Raw genomic sequence first — 21508 nt, forward strand, 5'->3', positions numbered from 1 at the left:
CCCTACCAACCCCCAAACAGGACCTGCTTTACCTTCCTGTCCTTTATTTAAAAAATTTTTTTGTTAGTATATAATAGTTATACATGGGGTTTCATTGTGACATTTCCATATATACATGTATTATACACTGAATTGGTTCATCACTTCCGTTATTCTTCCTTCCACCCCATTCCACCCCGCCCCTTTTTTTTTCAATACTGAAGTTTGAATTTGGGGCCTTATACTTGCTAGACAGGTTCTCTACCTCTCGAACCACTCTTCCAGCCCTGATTTGTGTTGAATACTTTTGAGATAGAGTCTTGGAACTATTTGCCTGGGACTGGCTTCAAACCATGATTCTCCTGATCACTGCCTCCTGAGTAGATAGGATTATAGGTGTAAGCCAATGGTGGTACATGGCCCCATTCCCCTTCTTAAGTTGACTTCCATGGATTTCAATGTTCCACATTCATTCTTGTATAAAAGTACCTCAACCATATTCACCTTCCATTACTCTCTTCATTTACCCTCCGCCTCCTGATAGCACCCTCCCCTTAACATGACCTGTCTTACATTCCTGTCCTTCATTGTTTCAATGTCTTTTCATTGTTCTGTGATGACTGTGCCTTTGTATTTTACCTGTAAGTATATTGTGCTTAAATCAGTCTAACTCCCCCTACTACTCTTCCTCACCCTTTTCCCCCACCCTGTGATGTTCAACAGTTTCTGGTGTGTTTGTCTGTGTCTTGTTACTACACATATGTGATATATTTTGTTACAGTTCACTATCTTTCTTTCTTTCTTTTCCTCCTTCCACTTTTGGGTACATGTTCTGCATATATTTATATGTATATATGATATAGCTTGCATTTGTATTGGGCCTGATTTAGAGCACCTCAGTTATCCATCATTTACCCATTCCTTCTGAGCCAGAGAAATCCATTGCAATTGCAAATCCTTTGTTAAGTTAGAGTGGAAATATGATACCTGAGAATTAGTGTAGGTGTATGCATGAGTCTGCCTAGATCCTTCCCCTGGCCTGAAAGCCATTGGAGAAAGGGAGTGATGCAAGTTTCCTCCCCACCTCCAAATTAAGGATGATATAAAAACCATCTAAAATAAGAATTCTTCCATTTGTTTTCATGCACATAACACCTCCATTCCACCTCACAGAGACCCCACCTGTATTCCCCTCCCCCTTTCTTACAATAAAAGTCCATTATCTTCCTCACTACATGCATGTGTTCTACTTGAATTTTTCCTTGTTAGAGTTCAAGGACCAAAATCTTCTGATCAGAGACTGCATGAGCCTAACACAGTATGTCTCCAGAAAACTTAAATCATACTTGGGAAAGATGTGGATTAGATGAACTTCTGAATAACCAGTTATTACAAACAACTGGGATTGTAAAAATCACTATCAAATTGCCTTGAATAGTACTGGTATATTTGCAGTTGGACAGGGATAGGGATGTTGGTATCTCACCTGAGATTTGAGGCAGAAGTGACATCTGGTCAACCACACTAGAATATCACAGACTCTTCCTGTTTTTGCTTGTTTTCAAGTTCTCTTGAACAATTTGAAATTATGAGGCTTTTGGTATTGACACTGGGCTTTTTCCCCCATGGCCCCAAAACATTTATGGATTGTTTTCACTCTTATAATATCTCCTGCATAGGATCAATGATAAAGAGGAAAGCCTGATGTAAAGCCTTACCAAAAATGTATTTGTCTCTGAAGAAGAGCTGAACACGTTGTTCAGAGAGTTAGATGTTGGGCTTTTTGGGGTGTGTAGTAGCCCAAAGTCTCAGGAGGTACAGTTTGAATCTGAGATTTAGGAAGAAGTGATGCTTAGGACCGAAATGAAAGGTCTCCTTGTGCTAGACCTGGAACATGTGCAGTATATGCTGCTTGGGTAATGGGTTCCAGAAAAATATTCTCATATATGTAGACAGTGTCTATTTTGGGATACAAAGCAGCTAATCAAAAACTTCTTCATGTAGTTCTACTTTGCAGTGTTTGCAAAGCAGGCACTCTGTCTCTTGAACCACACCTATAGTCCATTTTTCTGTGGCTATTCTGGAGATGGAGGTCATTCAAACTATTTGTCTGAACTGGCCTCAAACTACTATCCTCCTGATCTTTGCCTCTCAAGTAACTAAGATTATAGGTGAGCCACCCTGCCTAGCTCACATTAACATTTTTAATCAACTCTGTGGAAAGGGTAGGCACAGATGGTTGCTATGCTGCTCTTAATCTGAAGGGAAATAAAAGGGATACCTAGGAAGTAAGTGAGTAGTGATGTGAGGAAAAATAACCTCCCCATCCTGTGTAGTTCTTTTCATACACAGAAGCTGTAAGAACTTTTGTAAATGTCACAATGTACCCCTAGCACAACAATAAGAAAATGAAACTTCCCACTAATGAATCAAATGGCTACCAGAGATGAACTGTCTCAAAAGCTGAGTATCAGGAACTCACGGTCCAGTTCAGAGCAGGACAAAATTTTGTGTTTAAGTAACTGAGGGGTTGCTTTATTGTGGTCCCATGAAAATCAGGAACTTGAGTAAGGATCCAGTAGATGGGGCCCAGAAACATCTCTCTGCTTAGAATAGTATGAGGACTGTAAAAGTTCAGACATATGGGGGTTTGGAAAGGTAATGATGTACTGATAAGGTTCTTAGGTCCTTCTCATGTTATAGGAATAACTAACTGCTGGGTCTCTAGAAGGAGCAGCCTAGAGAAGAGGCCACTTTAAAAAAGCTGGCATAATGGATACCTGGTAGTCAAGAGCATTAGGAAGAACCTGGCATCAGTGGAGAACATAAATGACACAAAAAATTGACTTTGGACAAGTTTCTCTTTCTTTCATCTTTTGTTCTATAAACTTTCAATGTGAAGTTAGGTAAGAAGATAGGTACACAGATGTACATTTTCCTTAGTTCACATGACAGTTTATATTTTAAAGATGATAAATAAAATTGTGTAAATTTGTAGACTATATAACTACCATGCACCCTCTCTTCCTGTATTTGTTAGGAATAGAGAAGTTACTGCTAAATTTATTTTCATACATAAAGCAATGTTCATAGGATTATTAGAATGCATATTACATTATGCTGTAGATATACCACCTTTCAACTAACCCAATGCAAACTTTCCAGAACATTTATGTCTCTTGCAAAAGTGCCCTCATACCTAGGATAGCCAAATCTGTAGATACAGAAAATAGAATGGTGGTTTTTAGGGACTTGGAGTGATGGGAGGGAAAAATAGGGGCCTACAGCTAAATGAATATAGAGTTTAAATTTTGCAAGACAAAATGAGTTCTGGAGGTCAATCATGGTGATAAATGAACAATAATACAGATGTCCCTTGATTTACAATAGACTTACATTCCAATAAACCTATCATAAGTCAAAATTACATGTAATACACCTAACCTATTGAACATCACAGGTTAGCTCAGCTTACCTTAAATGTGCTTTAAACACAGTCTATGGTGGGACAAAATCATCTAATACAAAGCCTATTTAATAAAGTTTCCAGGAGTGATGATAGGCACCTATAATCCTAAGCACTCAGATGCTGATGCAAAAAGATCATAAGTTTGAGGGCATCTTGTGCTACATAGTGAGATCTTGTTTAAAAAAAAAAATCTTGTAGCTGGATGCTGGGGGCTTTCATGCCTGTAATCCTAGCTACTCAGGAGGCAGAGATCAGGACGATCTCAGTTCAAAGCCAGCCTGGGCAAATAGTTCTTGAGATCCTATCTCGAAAAAACTCATCACTAGAAAGGGCTTGTGAAGCGGCTCAAGGTGTAGGCCCCAATTTCAAGCCCCAGTAGTGTAAAAAAAAATCTTGTAAAAGTGTTTCTTTCCTATATGGGTCAAGACATTTCTTTCTGGAAGGTCAGTGCTACTGTTTTTGCTGTAACCACTACCTCTTCTTGCTGCAGTTGGAAATGCAAAATTCACATGCAGTGTGGGAGAGGATGAATGCTGAAGTACAAGCATTTTGAAACAGTTTGTAAATATCAGACAGAGAGAAGCTATGGTCAAGGTTATGACTGAGTCAAAGGCCAAGGTCAGGAAACAGGTAAGAAACCAAATAAGTACTGGGTAAGTAGTCTTCTATGAACATTTCTGGGCCCATTCTGATGTTCTTACCCTTGGGGCAGCTGAGGGTGGCAGGTAGCCTGCTTATTTTCTATCTGGGTATATTCCCTAGATTTGACTTCTATAATGTCATTGTTATAAAGTAGGTTAATTTATCTCTGTAACTTTGTGTTGTATTTTTATTGGGAAGGGGGAGAACACTTTATAAATCTAGGTGAATATAAAAGTAAGATAACCATCTTCAATGTGTCTTTTTCTTCCAGCTGCAACTACAAATAAATTGATTGAAAGAACTAAAAGCACAAACCTTGAAGAAAGAAATTGAGGTAGGTTGAGTATAGCTGGCTCAGTACTGGATCCAGTGTTTTTATGGCCAGGAAGAGAGACAGGCTTTCGATACTTACTACTCTGGTTAGCACAGAAGTGATTTTCTTCATGTGGCCTGATTGCTGACCTTATATAAGATAGACACTAACCAAGAAGTGTGGTATTTCTTCTTCTGACAGATACAGCCAACCTTTAAAAATATTACCATATTTTATGTTCATGTCTTTTTAAAAAATTTTCTAATCATTATTTTATTATAGAATAATTAAACATAAGTGGTGAACATTTAATGTAAACAGCTAAAGTTAATATAAATTTTACACAGCTATGGATTTTTTTTTCCTTTTTCTTTTATTATTCATATGTGCATACAAGGCTTGGTTCATTTCTCCCCCCTGCCCTTACTCCCTCCCTTACCACCCACTCCCCCCCTCCCTCCCCCCATAATACCCAGCAGAAACTATTTTGCCCTTATTTCTAATTTTGTTGTAGAGAGAGTATAAGCAATAATAGGAAGGAACAAGGGTTTTTGCTGGTTGAGATAAGGATAGCTATACAGGGCATTGACTCACATTGATTTCCTGTGCATGGGTGTTACCTTCTAGGTTAATTCTTTTTGATCTACCCTTTTCTCTAGTACCTGTTCCCCTTTTCCTATTGGCCTCAGTTGCTTTTAAGGTATCTGCTTTAGTTTCTCTGCGTTAAGGGCAACAAATGCTAGCTAGTTTTTAGGTGTCTTACCTATCCTCAACCCTTCCTTGTGTGCTCTCGCTTTTATCATGTGCTCAAAGTCCAATCCCATTGTTGTGTTTGCCCTTGATCTAATGTCCACATATGAGGGAGAACATATGATTTTTGGTCTTTTGGGCCAGGCTAACCTCACTCAGAATGATGTTCTCCAATTCCATCCATTTACCAGCGAATGATAACATTTTGTTCTTCTTCATGGCTGCATAAAATTCCATTGTGTATAGATACCACATTTTCTTAATCCATTCGTCAGTGGTGGGGCATCTTGGCTATTTCCATAACTTGGCTATTGTGAATAGTGCCGCAATAAACATGGGTGTGCAGGTGCCTCTGGAGTAAGCTGTGTCACAGTCTTTTGGGTATATCCCCAAGAGTGGTATTGCTGGATCAAATGGTAGATCGATGTCTAGCTTTTTAAGTAGCCTCCAAATATTTTTCCAGAGTGGTTGTACTAGTCTACATTCCCACCAACAGTGTAAGAGGGTTCCTTTTTCCCCGCATCCTCGCAAACACCTGTTGTTGGTGGTGTTGCTGATGATAGCTATTCTAACAGGGGTGAGGTGGAATCTTAGCGTGGTTTTAATTTATGTTCATGTCTTGACGTGTGTGAGTTCCTCAACACAGGCACCTGCCATTCTCCCTTTTGTGTTTCACTCATAAATTCTTCAAAAATACTGTCAGAATTAAAATATCAACTCTAAATAATGCAGGCTATCTCATAAAGGCAATATTTCATTTATTGTCATTATGCACATCTTTTTCCTTTGAATTCTCATGATTATTTCTTGCATCATTGTCATAGACACAACTATTTACATAATAGTTGTGCCAGGGGTACATTGTGAGATTTACAAAAGTCCTTACAATCTTATCTTATTCACCCTCTCCTTCTTTTTTCCTTTATGCCTCGCCACTTCTTACAACAATTTCAATACTATTTATTGGTATTGGTCCACAGTACATTGCAAAACAGATATAAATTTGTTTTATAAAGAAGGAGACTACATTGACCCATGTATAGTTTGGGTACAATGGGTGAACACACAGATAGCAATACTTTTTTCCTGTTGGCTCCATTTTCAAGGGAGTATGTTCTCTCGCCCTTCTTCCCCAAATCTCTAAAACTTAGGCAAAGGCCTTGTTCCTCAAATGGGTTGCAGGCTCATTCCTGTAAAGAGCACTGTGAGAATTCCAAACCACTCTATTGTAAACCATGGGCCTCTTTCCAGGAATGGGAGACATGCAATTTCATCATAATTAGAGAACTGAGGATGATGACTGTACATTGAAGCAAGAGTTGATTCCCTAGATAGAAGGTTTCATGGCAATAAATAAAATACACAGCAATAATAGATAAGAAGGGCAGAATGAGGAAGAAACCACTGTTCAAGATTCTGACTCTGTGTGTGTGTAATATGAAATAGGTATCTAACATTAAGGCAATCTAGGTTCTTTTCAGAAGATGGACCTACAGAGACCAAGCCATTACATTGACTGGCCATTCCAAATGAACAGTGTTGAAACAGTGTCGAGTACCCACCAAACAGTGAATAACCATTTGTTGACTAGTAGTTTTCATGGTGTAAATAAATGTAAAAATTTTCAAAAAATTATTCTGTAAGCCAAATCAAATCAGTAATTTGTACATATCCATGGTCTTATCATATAGGCACATACTTAGAAGAAAACACCTTCTGATTTCCTTCTCCATGCAAAAAGAATAAATACAGAAAAGTCACTGAAAACCAAATTCAAAAGCTAATAAATTTGATAAGTAGAAATAGTAAATCAAAATATAAATAAGAGACAGCAATTATGCACGGTGTGCCATATACACAAAAAAAGAACTAAGAATTCAATTTTTATGTATACTTTAACATTTATATATTACCAATATTATCTAAGAGTGTTGTTTCATTAAACAAATATGAGAAAGTGATGAGTCTAACTTAAGTGATAAAACAAAATAGACTCTCATACAAAAACTAGATAAATTAGTTTTTAAACACAATTCTTGAGGAAACTTTAATAACAATGTATCATGTGAATTAATTAGTTATAAGAAAACTAATTTTTCTCCAGCTTTCAAGAGAACAAGTATGTGAAACAAGGTGAAGAGGTATTCTTAGCTTTACCTCTTTGAGTATTTGCATTAGTCAGCAGAGGCCAGGATATTCTGAAGCAATAGAGAAAACCCTGCATTGCAATTAGTGAATATGGTGGAGGCTCCCATTCAGATCATGATCTGATGTGGGTGAGGGCCCGTATTCCTCAAACAGTGACTTGGAAGTCCAGGCTACTTACCTTCTGCAAACATATCATTGTATAGTTCATAGTTCCAGATGTGCAGATCTGAAACAATGCTTAGAGAAGTATTACCCACAGTAATGGTCTAAGTTTGAAAGTGTCATAAGGCCCTTTGTTCGCCTCATTTGCCCATGACCTGAATCTAAATATAAAACAATTTGAGAAAAGTAAAGAAAATAAAGAGAATATAGGGAACATTTTCCCTGTAGCAGTTGCTAATCTAGAAAGTTTTGTGCTTAGTTTTCCATTTTGCCCGATACATCTAATCACTAAGAAGATATTTGAGTGATATAATTATTTATTTTTCTGGTGTATATTTTCTTATTACCTCCTATTGTTAATTTTTGTGAGGCAAAACATATGTGTATATTTGTATGTATATAAGACATATTCTATATTTTTGCATTCCAATATGTATAACAAATGTAAATGTAAGATAAAATCTAGAAGAAACGAAGTTTGATTTGTTTATTTAACTAATCCCAAAATACGTAGTTTTTTTTTTTGCAGTACTGGGCCTTGAACTCAGGACCTCATGCTTGCTAGGCATGTGCAGTAGAGCCATTCTGTCAGCCTTTGAGCCACTTGAACCACTCCATCAGCCCTGTTTTTTGGTGTGTTTGGTACTTTTGAGATGGGGGTCTCTATTTTTGCCCTAGCTGACCTTGAATGGTGATCCTCCTGTTCTCTGCTTCCTGAGTAGTTAGAATGAGCTGTTGTGGAAATATTTTCAGATGAGAAACCAAGCAACACTCAGAAAAGTAGGAGAACTTGGATTATTATTTCATTTTATTTTATGCAGGGGGTCCCAGATGAGCTCATACTCAAAATTCTGGACCTCCAGCAGTGAAATCACAGGATTCTTAAAGGGCCATGCTGGGTCTCAGGTTGCAGAGACCGTGCTGGTTGCTAATAGGTGGACTCACACTGAGGTTGGGGATCTGGGGTTGTTTAGGTAGGAGCAGCAGGGGGGCCTGTTTCAGAAAGTCAGCTTACAGAGGGAGACAAAGAAAGGAGGGAATGGGCAGCAGGGCATCTATAGTGGGAAATCTGTTTGCAGAAGAAGACAAAGAAAAGGCAGAAGTGGGTGGTTATCTCTGCATGGGGCCTTTATCTTGGCCCTGGACTCATTTTATGGCTTAACTAGCAATTTCTTGTGTTCCATATCCTGCTTTGAGGCAATTTTCCTGTACATTCCCCCCCTTTCGATGCTTTTCCTACTTGTGAACAAGAATGGACCATAGGTTCCTTTCTCTATCAGGTTCCTCCTGTCCCAAGGGTCTGTATTTGGTCACCAAGAGCTGTAACATTATTGCCTCCATTTATGAGCTAATGAATGAGTTATGGCATTGAGAATGCAAGGGCTGAATATGAGAGCCAATAGGAGCATGTAAATAGGACCAGCCAAGGGGAGAAGCCATGAGGCCCAATTCCAGATGCTGCTCCATCTGTTCCAGGAATTTGCTAATTCCTGTCTCCTACATGTGATCTGGTCCTGTAGTTATTGAGCCATGTCTCTGACTATTCCCAACTGATTTAGATAAAAGCAACATTCTTCATTTAGGAAAAGGCACAGTCTCCCTTTTTCAGCAGTGATTAAGTCCAACTCCCTCCGATTTTGGAGGACAACTGATGCTAGGGAGTCCAGCTGGTCCTGCATGTTCACTATGGACCTAGCCACTTGTTCTATGTCATTTGTTAGGTCCACAGATAATTGATTATAATAGGAGGCTGATGAGACAATGCCTTCTATGCCTGTTCCTATTCCAGCCATTATCTCTAATCCAATTAGTAAAGGTATGAGTTGGATAGCTCTCTTTGACCATGTGTGGGCCATCGAAGGTACGGGAGGGTCTGATTGTTAGGCAGTATGTTGATCTGGGGGGTGAAGAATGCTAATGGGCAAATGCCCTTCCAGTTAGCTGGCAAGCACTGATAAGCAAGGATTCCGCATACAAAGAAGGTTTCTGGGCTGCTGCACCATGGTCTGTCAACTGTACATCTAATGGTGGTGGCTGTACAGTTTTGGATTTGGGCACATTGGCTAGCAACCAGTTCCCCTACTGGATAGTATCCTCTTGAACTGTAGATACAATTAGGGGCCATCTGAGATAGCTGTATATTGTTTACTTTGGGTTTTGTGCTGGTAGACTTGGGAATAACATCATGCATGCTCTGGTTAAGTAAGCTCACCATGGCTGCTACATAATGGAGGGGACCTGTGGACAGACAGAGCCAACAGTCACCTGCCAATGGTAGGTTCATAAGATTAAGGAGGCAGTGAGTTTCATTTAACAGGTTGTACAGTTGGGGTTCTAAGTTCCTTGTCCCAGAAGGATGCCTTAATGGGAGTCATGGTGTGGCAGATCAATGTCTTTTATAGGCTCATAGCCATCTAGGTAATCATCTCTGGATGGCCTCTCTGTATCTGCAGCTTTTCCCTCTGTAGACTGATATGGGGACAGGGTGGATGTGTAGGGTGCCCAGACATAACAAGGTTTATTTCCTCCCCCTGTCATTTCATCATTCCATGACTTTAAGGGGTCCCCATCTTTCTTCGAGCAAAAAGTCTGCCCTATAGTGATTTTGTTTTTGCAGGACCCCATCAGGTCTGTCAGTTTTCCCTTATAGTAAATTGTCCCTCCTCTGGTGCATTCAGAAATTGATGTACTGCATGCGGGTAACAGGTATTGGTAATAGGTGAAGGCATATCATAGTTTTCCCTGGAAGGAGAGAGGTTTTATGCAAGCTGAGCAGTCATACCAGCCTCTAGATGGGACAACCTTAAAAAAGTTAGTTCGAGAAGAATTAATTTAGAGAAAATTAATGCACATGCACAGGAAAGCAATGCAAGTCAACTCCCTGTACAGCTATCCTCATCTCAACTAGCAAAAACCCTTGGTCCTTCCTATTATTGCTTATACTCTCTTCAACAAAATTAGAGATAAGGGCAAAATAGTTTCTGCCTGGTAGCGAGGGGGTAGCAGGGGAGAGGGAGAGGATGAGGGGATATGAGAGGGGGTGGGGGGGAAGGGGGAGAGAAATGACCCAAACATTTTATGAAGATATAAATTTAAAAAATGTAATAGAGTCAGAAGGCAAAAACACATCAGAGACATCATGCCTGAGATTGGAGTCTGGGCTACAGATAGCACCAAACAGCAGTAAGTCTTCCTACTATGAGGAGATAACAGGAAGCCAGCAGTATTCTTCGGCTTATGTTCCTAAACTGGGGAGCAGTGACAGCCTGTCCTAGTGTGAACAGTGTTGCAACAATGCTAATCAGCAGGATAGGGTAAAGGTGGCAGAAAGGGGAATAAATTTGTGTCCTGGCGGGTGAATACTCAGGCTTCTACCATGCATTGACCAACCAGCTTCCAGGAGGTGGTTGAAGCAGGGCTGGAGCTCTCTTGGGTGATTGTATGCTGTTCTGATATCCTCTGGAATCTCACCTTGAGGGGGTTAGTTGGGTCATGGACAGCCTGCCAGTCTCTGGGGTCTGTGGAGGATACAGCCTCATTTATCTGGGAGTGATGAATCCAGGGAGTGATACCTGCAACTTACAGCTGTGGAAGTTGCTAATATTACTAGATGGGGACCCATCCAACCTGGTTGGAGTAGCTCCCTTCTCCAATCTTTTACCCATACCATATCCCCAGGTTGGTGGGAATGGGCCCAGTTACCCATGGGGATTCAGGTCTTTTCTAAGACTTCCCAGGAGCTGTGGTATAGTGATTTTCTTAGGGCCTGGAGATGCTGGGACATATCTAAATTTCCAAATTGCCTGCAGTCCCCTCTGAGCATGTTTATTATGGGAGGGGGTCTGCCATAGAGAATCTTAAAGTTTGAGAGAATCCTTAAGCTGGAGGGTCTAGGGGTACAGCATGCCCTGAGCAGGGTCAATGGTAGCATGTCTATCCAGGGGGATTGTGTTCCTTGGTAGAGTATGGTTAAGGTAATTTTGAGGTTCCAGTTCATGTGTTCTACTTCCCCTGAACTCAGGCCTGTATGCTGTGTGGAGCTTCCATTTTATTTTCAAAAGTTTAGCCAAGCCCTGGATTATTTCCACCATGAAGGCTGGCCCATTGTCTGATCTGATAGAAAGGGGGAGCCCATATCTGGGGATAATTTCTCTTAAAAAGGCCTTTACTACCTCTCGTGTCTTTTTGTGTGTGGTGGGTAAGCCTCAACCCACCCTGAGTAAGTGCAGACAAGGACCAAGAAGTACTGGTATCCTTGACAGGGCTTTACCTCTGTGAGTCCACTACCAGGTCCTCAAAAGGCATGGTGCCCATTGTGTGTATCCCAGGACTTGGCTTAGGCCCTTGACTTGCATTGTTTTGTGCACATGTAATGCACCTAGCACTTGTTTAGGTGCACAATGTAGGGAGTTTGGGAATGAAATAGTATCTGTCCAGCAGTTTTTCCAGGGCCATTTTCCCCAAATGTGTTAGCTTGTGTTGTTTTACCAGAGGGGCTGCTACAGCACTGGAGATAAAGAGTCTTTAGTCAGACAACTTCCACCAGCCTCCCCTACTCTTTTCTTTTATTCCTTTTTCATCTTTTCTCCATAGTTCTTCCTCCTTGATGTAATTCGGGGTGGGAGGCAGCTATGGAGCCGACAGAAGTTTGGTGGTTCGCTTCGGCACTCCAGGGGAGCTTAGCTCTTCTGCTGCCCATCTTGCCACCTGGTCAGCCAGGCAGTTCTCTCTACTGACATAGTCTGTGCCCCTTTGGTGGCTTCTGCAATGGATAATAGCCACCTGAGATGGTTCCTAGATTGCTTCCAGCAGTTGGATTTCTTCTTTGTTTTTAATCTCTTTTCTCCCTGCTGTCAGCAGTCCTCTTTCCTTGTATATTGCTCCATGCACGTGCAGGGTGGCAAAGGCATACTTAGAATCTGTGTAAATGTTCACCTGATTTCCCTTTGCATATTGTGATGCCTGGACCAATGTTCAAAGTTCAGTTTATTGGGCAGACCATCCTTGTGGTAGGGCTTCAGCCTGTATGATGTTGTTAGCAGTAGTGACTGCAAACCTGGCCTTTTGCCATCCACCCTAGACAAAGCTGCTTCCACCAGTGAAGAGTTTGAGGTCTGGATCAGAGTGGGAGTGTCCATTAGGTCCAGCCTGCTGGAGTACATTTCATCCACTACCTCTTTGCAGTTTTCCTCTGTTGGCAGGAAGGTGGCAGGGTTTAAAGTTCGTACTTTCAAGTATGACTTGAGAATTCTTACACAGTAGTCCTTGGTAATGGCTATTCTGGAATGGTTAGCCTTTATGACCCTGCCCATTCATTAGGGCCATGTCTGCATGAGGGACCCTAATATTTATGTCCTGTTCCAGGGTGAGCTTGTCAGCCTCCCTGATTAGGGCTACTGTGGCAGCCAAGGTGCAAAGACATGGAGGCCACCCTGAGGCCACTAGGTCCAAGTGTTTCAACAGGTAAACAACTGGCCACTGCCATGGACCCACCATTAGGGTGAGGATCCCCATAGCTGTGTGATTTTTTTCACAGACAAAGTGATTGAATGGTTGTGTTACATCCGGCAGCCCTACAGTTAACAGTCTATGTCCAGGAAGGTCTTTCCTTGGTCTGCTCCCCAGTTTAGAGGGTCCTTTATGGAGCTTGTCCAGGTATCCAGATGCAGCAGAATCCAGTCTCTCCCCAGAATTCTTGGACCTCCCTTTTTGTCTTTGGCTGTGGGATGGAGCAGATGGCCTGTTTTCTCTCTGGACTGAGGGCACATTATCCTTCAGAGATGATGAACCTGAGGTATCAGGCCTCTTGCTGGCAAACTTGGGCCTTTTCCAGGAATCTTTGTAGCCTATCCCAGAGAGTTGAGCTAGCAATGCTTTTGTCCCCTTCCAACATTTCTCCCACTCATGGCTTGCCAGGAGCTGATCATCCATGCATTGGAGCCAGGTACAGCTTGGATTTTCTTCCAGAAAAGTTGGCAAATCTGCTGGTAAGGCTTCCCTGAACAAGGTGGGTGAGTTTTTGAATCCCTGAGGCTGTCTGGTCCAGGCTATTTATGTTTTTCTTCCAGTATAGGGGTCTTCCCATTCAAAGGCAAACAGAGGCTGGCTAACCTGGGCCAGGCAGAGTCAGAAGAAAGCATCCTTTAGGTCCGGACAGGTGAACCAGCTTGATTGCAGTAGTAGAATGCTCAGGAGCATGTAGGGGTTTGGAACTATTGGGTGCAATCTGATAATGGTGTTGTTGATTCCCCATAAGTCCTGGATAGGCTGGTAGTCATTTTTTCCTGCCTTCTTGATGGGTAACAGTGGGGTGTTCCATGGTGATTGGCATTTGATCAATATCCCCGCATCCTTCAGCCACTGTAGGTGGGCCTGAATTCCCAGATGTGCTTCCTGTGGCACTGGATATTGTCTCTGTCTATCAGGAAGAGCCTCAGGTTTGAGATCTATCACTATGGGTGCATGGTTGCAAGCCAGGCCAGGGAGCCCCATTTCAGCCCAGACATCGAAAACTCCTCCAGCAGGTAGATGGGCTTCATCAGGTCCCCCTTTTCTTGGCAGTAGAGCTACCATTCATATTCTGTAGGCATAGTCACTGCCAGAATGAGGTTGTTTGATCCTTTCACTGTAAGGCTGTGGGTCCTCTCTGGGTGAAGGTGATTTATGCTCTGAGATTTGTTAGTAAGTCCCTTTCTGGCAGAGGAATTGGGCATTCTGGTAGGTACAGGAAGTCGTGAGTCACCATGTGCCCTCCTAGTTGGCATGTCCATTTTCAGCAGAACTGCCAGGCAGTTTGGGTCTGGTGGCTCCAACTATTATGGTCCTGTGCTCGATGAGTGGGGCCACATGTTTAGTAACCACAGAATGCTCAGTGCTTGAGTACACCATGAAGATCATTTGTTGGCCCCCCCACTTTCATTTTGACTGTGGGCTCTCTGGGGCCTAGTAGTAAGGAGCCTGGTCTTCCCTAGTCTGACTCAATTCCTGCTAGGCCAATGAGGTTCTGGGCCTCTACTTTGGGTTGCCATCCTGTCTTCTTTCCTGGAGTAATCTTGTTAGGCTCTGATGCTGGTCTCTTGCGATGGAGGCATTCATTCTTCCAGTGGTCAATCTCCTTGCAATAGACACATTGGTCTCAATGGAGTGAGGTTCTTTCACTGGGTCTCCTCTTCTGTGGTGGAGCTGACTGTTTGGTTGGGTCTGGCTCCCCCAGTGCTGCAGCCAATGACACCTTGGCTTTCATTCTTTTATTGGCCTCTCATTTTTCCTTATGGTCCTGGTTCACAAAGACTTTATTTGCTACTTCTACTAGCTGCGTGGCATTCATTCCAGTGAAGCCTTCAAGTTTCTGAAGTTTCCACCTAATGTCAGTGTGTGACTGGACCACAAATGCTGTATTGCCATCTGCTGGTTTTCTGGTGCTTGTGGACTGAAGGGGGTGTACACCTGGAATGCCTCATAAGGTCTCTCATAAAAATCATTTGGTGTTTTCTCTGGCTTCTGGATAACTGCTGCAGTTTTGGACATGTTAGTTGGCTTCTTAGCTCCAGCCCTGAGCCCATGTAGGAGGGCAGTGCGATATTGAGTGAAGACTCCTTGTCCTTCTGCTGTATTGAAGTCTCAGGTAGGTTGAGCATCAGGGGCTGCCTCTCTTGCCCAAGCTTCTGCATCTAGAGTTCCTGCGGGGGTCTTCCCTTGGAGCCAACAGTGAGCACCTGTCAGGATTTGTCATCGCTGTTCTGTGTTGAAAAATATCAGGAGGATCTGTTGGCAGTCATCCTAAGTAGGTTGATGGGTCTGAAATATGGATTCTAGGAGGTAGATCATGACCTGGGGCTTTTCTGAATAAGGTTTCTCCAATTTAAGAGGTCAGTTGTATTGAAAGGCTGGTAATAGAGGATAGTGCCTGGGCTGGACTGTGCCATCAGCAGCAATCTGCTGGGGCTCTTGTATCTCATGGAATGGCATTTGCAGGGCCTTGGTCTGAGGGGCTGGTGTCTGGGATGAGTGAAGGTGGCAGCTCAGTGCCTGTAAACTTGGAATCCAAGCCTGGGATGGGTGTGGGACATTGCTGGGGTTGGGAGGCTGCTGACAAGTCTGAGGGGGACTCACTGAAGGTGGTGGAATGTCTGGAAGAGCTGGCACTGGCTACTCTGATGGTGGCAGTGTGTTGGGAATGTAATGCAGGGCACAGGTGATTCATCTTCTGGGTCCCCTTGCAGAACAAGCTTGGTCAGCTTCTGGTCCTTAGGATTCATTACTTGGTCCATGAAAACTCTGCGCTGTCCCTTTTTGTTGGTGCAGAATTGGACACAAGGCGGTATGGTCTGAGCCACCTGATGCCAGGAGTAGATATAGGGGAACTGATCGGGGCTCCTATTATGACCTGATAAATGGCCCTGACAGTGGGCAAATCTAGGGTACCTTCAAGGGACCTGTTGACCACAAAAGTGAGCCACTTAAACTCATGCAGTGTGCACAGCCTTCTGGAAGACATTTTTATCCCATAATCTCCCAAGAATCCCTTCTTAAAATTATTAAGCATACACTCTAGGACTGTGGGTTTTGAGAAACTTCTGCCCATGGCAGTTAGAGGTGTCCTTTATATCTACCCTATGTATTCACTCCCTGAATTGATGGCACAAAGACAAACAAGGATGGGTTCCCCTTCCAGAGAAGAGACCTGTCAGGTATCTTCCTCACTGTGTCCTGAAGGACTGTAGGTGCCTCTTAGCATCAATGGCGGGGTCAGACTTGTGACTCTAGATCGGGTTGCCCTGATGCCACCCTAAGCCATATGAGGATCACCACAAAACTGCAGGACAGACCCACTTGGACTCCATAGCCTTTCGGCCATGGAGCTACAAACTCAAACCCAAAATAAGGACAAAGTAGGCTGCTCATTCACACATGCACACCAGAAATTATTACAGTTTTCCTTCCCCCCCTTTTGGGAAAGTCTATGACCTGTGGAATTCCTCTCAGAGAATACTAGGAGTTGATAAGACTCTTCATCTGCCCAGTGGAATGGGACCTGCATGAGGTCTGACTTTCCCTTGGGGCTTACTGAGTCCAGATGAAATTGCCAGGTCAGTTGGTCCACTTCTCTTTGGAGTCCAATCATGGCAAGACTACTCAGAGGGTTGGAACTTTAGGGTGAAGAAGGACCCAGAATATCATCAGGTGGCATGCCACCCTGTTCAGTCCTGAGTCTCTCCCTACTCTGGTGCAGCCCAGCTGCCAGCTGGTGACTCAAGGGGTCAGAACAGTTGGTATCTCACTGTGGCCTCCAGAAGTGTGGAAATATTGTTAGACAAGAAATGAAGTGACACTCAGAGAAGTAGGAGAACTTGGATTTTTATTTTATTTTACTTTATGCAGGATGTCCCAGATGAGCTCATACTCAAAATTCTGGACCTCCAGCAGTGAAATCACAGGATTCTTAGAGGGCCATGCTGGGTCTCAGGTTGCAGAGACCGTGCTGGTTGCTAATAGGTGGGCTCACACTGAGGTTGGGGACCTGGGGTTGTTTAGGTAGGAGCAGCAGGGGGGCCTGTTTCAGAAAGTCAGCTTACAGAGGGAGACAAAGAAAGGAGGGAATGGGCAGCAGGGCATCTATAGTGGGAAATCTGTTTGCAGAAGAAGACAGAAAAGGCAGAAATAGGCAGTTAGCTCTGCATGGGCCCTTTATCTTGGCCCTGGACTCATTTTATGGATTAACTAACAATTTCTCATGTTCCATATCCTGCTTTGAGGCAATTTTTTTTTTGTTTAGAACCACTGGTGATTGGTTGAAGGTTTTCATAAAAGTAAAAATCCAATTTTAAAGTTGCAGTTCTACAGCTTTCTAAGGTTTGGTCTTAGAATTAATATGAGTAAGGGAAGATTTGTGGCTTTATATTGTCTTTATTTTTAGTTTAATCTTTACCTTAATATTACATTCATAATAACATAGTCCATATGTATTTTCAAAAATAAGTATAATTTGACATTTTATATTTAAATGCCTCAATAAAATGCATGACTCACAATTTCATGATCCATTTATTCCATGATGAAATATTAGCTTAAAATAATATTTATAGTTCTTAAATTTATACTTATCATTTGGTCACAGTTGATAATGTAATTGAAATTATTCTATTCAAAATTATGGGAGGAGGAGCCAATATGGTGGACTGTTGAGAGATCCTAGAACGTTGAGCTTTCACATACATGAAAGAAAACCTTAGGTTGTGGTAGCAAGGATAGGGGATCTGGCTAGTCCACCAAATAATTGGTTGCCAATATATAGGCAGACCGAATCTACAATGACCTACCTTTAAATAAGTTTTTAAAAGTGTAAAACAGCCCCAGACATGTGGCACTTTTGTGCTGTTGCAGCCTCTCCACCTGCAGCTGGGAAGCAGTTATTTTCTTTCTCTTTTTTCACTCTCTCTCTGAATTGCAAAAACTCAATGTGCAGGACTGCAGACTGAGCCCTGAAAGTGTGTGGGTAAACCCAGACTCTGGTGAAAAGGAACAAGAACCATGGACTCAGAAATGCTGACCTCTGATACCACCAAGAGAGGACAAGAACCCATTTAGGTGAGTTTCCTGCGTGTTTTGTCCTGGAGGAAACTGCATAGTCCAGCTCAGCCTGTGGGCCCAGATTTCACCTCTACAGGAAAAAGCTTTTGGCCTAATAAATAGAGTGGAATCTCCTGCTTTGCCTGGTGGGGGGATGGAAGTTCAGCCCTGCCCCTCTTTACAAAGCTCTGGAGAAGGCCCCCAAGCCTGAGCACAACCTGTGGAAAATAGTGATTCATTCAACCATTTCAGAGAATCTAGTAGTGAGCTGAAACTAATTGCCTTCCCAGAGAAATTATGAATAAACAACTTAAGCTATAGCTCCTAGGCTTGCCTAGGGGGCAGGAGGGTCAGGTTGCTCCTCTCACATCAGCTCTAGAGGGACCACTTCAGAGAACCTGCCTACTCAAACAAGCTGAATATTATTCCTACCCTCTTCTAGGAGCCTGCATCAGAGCATTCTGAGTTGAACCCTCCCCCCCAAACCTGTAGAGGTAGAAGGGGAAATACTGATTGCCACCTATCCCAGTATATCCCAAGGAGGGGCAGATCACCTGAAGATCAGAAATCAGAGGGGAGTGCCCCATGTACTCATTGAACACAGAGGAAACCCACTCCTCTCCACAACAAGGAAGAAATTCAGACTTTAAATAATTTTTAATACTGACAATTTTCCTTCATTCTGCTGACATTTTAATTTGTCTCACTTCTTTTGCTACATTGTCTTTTCTCATCTTTCTCCGTTTCTTCCTTCTTTCTCCTTATCTTCCTCATCTTCTCAGCCTCCCTTTCTTCCCACTGTCCCTATCTCTTCCTCACAAACCACTTCCTGAGTAGTTTATTATACCAACTTTATACATTATTCCCATATTTTCTATCCCTCTACAATCCCTTACAATAGCACACTACTCCACAGTGACTGAACTACACCTTTACACACATTAGTATCTTTTTACCCTGTAGTCCCCACACCTCACCTCTCTTCCCCTTTCCCCATCCCCATTCCTCCTCATTTCTGCCCCAATGACATTATTTTTAGTACCTAAGTTTTAATCTCTTATAGATAATACTGCCAATATATATGTATAGCAAATAACTACTTTGGAATTGAATCTTGAGTTTGTTATTGCTAAGCTGTACCTACAGATCAGTGAACAGGAATGATACAACAACCTAGCTAACACCAAGCTAGAAAGAACATAGAAATTAAGTCAAAGGAAAGATAACAGGTGAGTAAAACACCCAACAAACTAATCAACAACACATGCACAAATCTCAAAATAGAAGCATGGGGACTAGAGCAAGGGAGGGGAATATAATTCTTCAAAAGGCTAACAATCACACAATAGAGGATTTGGTATACAGTGAAGGAGATGAATCCTCATTTGCTGAGGTCAGAAGAATGAGAACAAGAATGCTTAAGGAGCTTTAAAAGAACCTAAAAGAACAACTCAATGAATTCTAAGACCATATGGATAAAAAACTTGAGAAGACATAGAAACAACTAAATGAACTCAAAGTATTTCAACAAACATAAGAAGGAAACCAAGGAAATGATAAAGAATGTGATAAATGAAATAAATAAGGCAGTATAAGATGCAAAAGAGGATCTTAACAATGACATGAAAAGTCTCAAAAAACCAGAATCAAGCAGAAACCCTGGAAACAAAAAGTTCTGTAAGTCAAGTAAATACAGTTGAAAGACATTCAAGGAGACTGGAAGAAGTAGAAGACAGACTTTCAGGACTCAAAGACAAAATGAATATTAGAATAAACAAAAGAATACTTAGAGAAAAGATGGAATGGTTGTGAATGGAATACACAGGAATTATGTGACTTCATCAAAAGACCAAGTCTGTGAATCATGGGCCTGAAAGAATGAGAAGAGGTTCAAGACAAAGGTATAGGAAACATGATCAACAATATAATAGCAGAAAACTTCCCGAATCACAAGAAAGAGATGCCCACCCATGTATAGGAAGTCTCTATGCCACCAAACAGACATGACCAAAATAGAACCTCTCCATGGCATATTGTAGTTAAAACAATTAGCACAGAGAACAAGGAAAGAATACTGAAGGCTGTAATGGGGAAACATCATATAATATATAAAGGTAAACTCATCAAAATAACAGCAGATATGTCAACAGAAATCTTGAAAGCAGGAAGGCCATGGAGTGAGGTGTTTTGAGTACTGAAATAAAAACAAGTTCAATCCTAGGATACTCTATCCAGCAAAGCTAGCATTCAAAATTGGAGGAGAAATAAAAAGTGTTCATAATAAAGAGAAACTAAATTCATGACCACTAAGCCAGCACTCCAGGAGATCCTCAAAGCAATCCTATACATAGAAGATGAAAATAAACATAGCCATGAAAGGATGGCAATTATTGAATTTCAAGAGAAGAGCATAGAAGTAATTAGAGAGTAGCATATAATTAATTGCACACACATAAAACCTTTTGACAACAAAACAAGTAATACCAGGAGTCACCACCTGTCTTTCAATATTAACATTGAGTGTTAATGGCTTCAATTCCACTATCAAAAGACATCAATTGTCAAATTGGATTATAAAGGAAGACCCCACTATTTGTTGTTTACAAGAAACCACCTCAAAGGTAGAAACAAACATTGGCTTAGGATAAAAGGGTGGAAAAATATTTATGAAGCTAATAGTAGGCAGAAGAAGCTATATTTGTATGAGATAAAGTAGACTTCAAACCTATATTAGTCAGAAGACACAAAAAGACTTCATACCAATAAAAGAAGCAATACATCAAGAGGAAATAACAATTGCTAACTTATACGCAGTCACTGCTGGTGCACCCAGATTCATTAAACATACACTACTGGACTGAAAAACCCAGAAACACCCCAACACAGTGAGAGTGGGAGACTTTAATACTCCACTATCACCAAGAGATAGGTCATCTAGACAAAAAAACCAACAAAGAAACTTTATAATTGAGTGACACCATAGATCACATGGACCTGAGAGAGGTCTACAGAGTATTCTGTCCTGCACAATATACATTCTTCTCAGCAGCCCATGAAACTTTCTCCAAAATAGATCATATTTTAGGTCACAAAGCAAGTTTTAATAAATATAAGGAATATGAAATAATCCCCTGTATACTGTCTGACCACAGCAGAATAAAGCTAGAACTCAACAACAAAAGAACTAGCAGAAAAGACTCAAACACTTGGAGACTAAACAAGATGTTGTTCCATGATTAGTAGATCATCAAAGAAGTAAGGAATAAATTAAAATGCTCCTGGAATTTAATGAAAATGAAAATACAACCTACCAGAACCTATGGGACACAGCAAAGGCCCTATTAGTGGGAAAGTTTATAGTCATGAATGTATATATTAAAAATATAGAAGGATCTCAAGTAGGCAGCAGAATGCTGCATCTGAAATTCCTAGAAAAACAAGAAAAAGCTAAACCACAAACTAGCAGAAGGAGAGAA

The 21508-nt window shown here is 41.6% G+C and overlaps 1 long non-coding RNA gene across 1 annotated transcript in view; it reads left to right on the top strand.

The window, feature by feature from the left end:
- Positions 1 to 21508, top strand: part of LOC141422541 (uncharacterized) — a 94368-nt gene that overhangs the window by 51683 nt on the left and 21177 nt on the right. Inside the window, exons 2-4 of the long non-coding RNA XR_012447159.1 lie at positions 3939 to 4078; positions 4362 to 4424; positions 17929 to 18050. This is a non-coding gene — a long non-coding RNA (uncharacterized lncRNA). The remainder of the gene's footprint in view (positions 1 to 3938; positions 4079 to 4361; positions 4425 to 17928; positions 18051 to 21508) is intronic.

The sequence above is a fragment of the Castor canadensis genome, chromosome 4 (genome assembly GCF_047511655.1).
Source record: "Castor canadensis chromosome 4, mCasCan1.hap1v2, whole genome shotgun sequence".
Classification (NCBI taxonomy): Eukaryota; Metazoa; Chordata; class Mammalia; order Rodentia; family Castoridae; genus Castor; species Castor canadensis.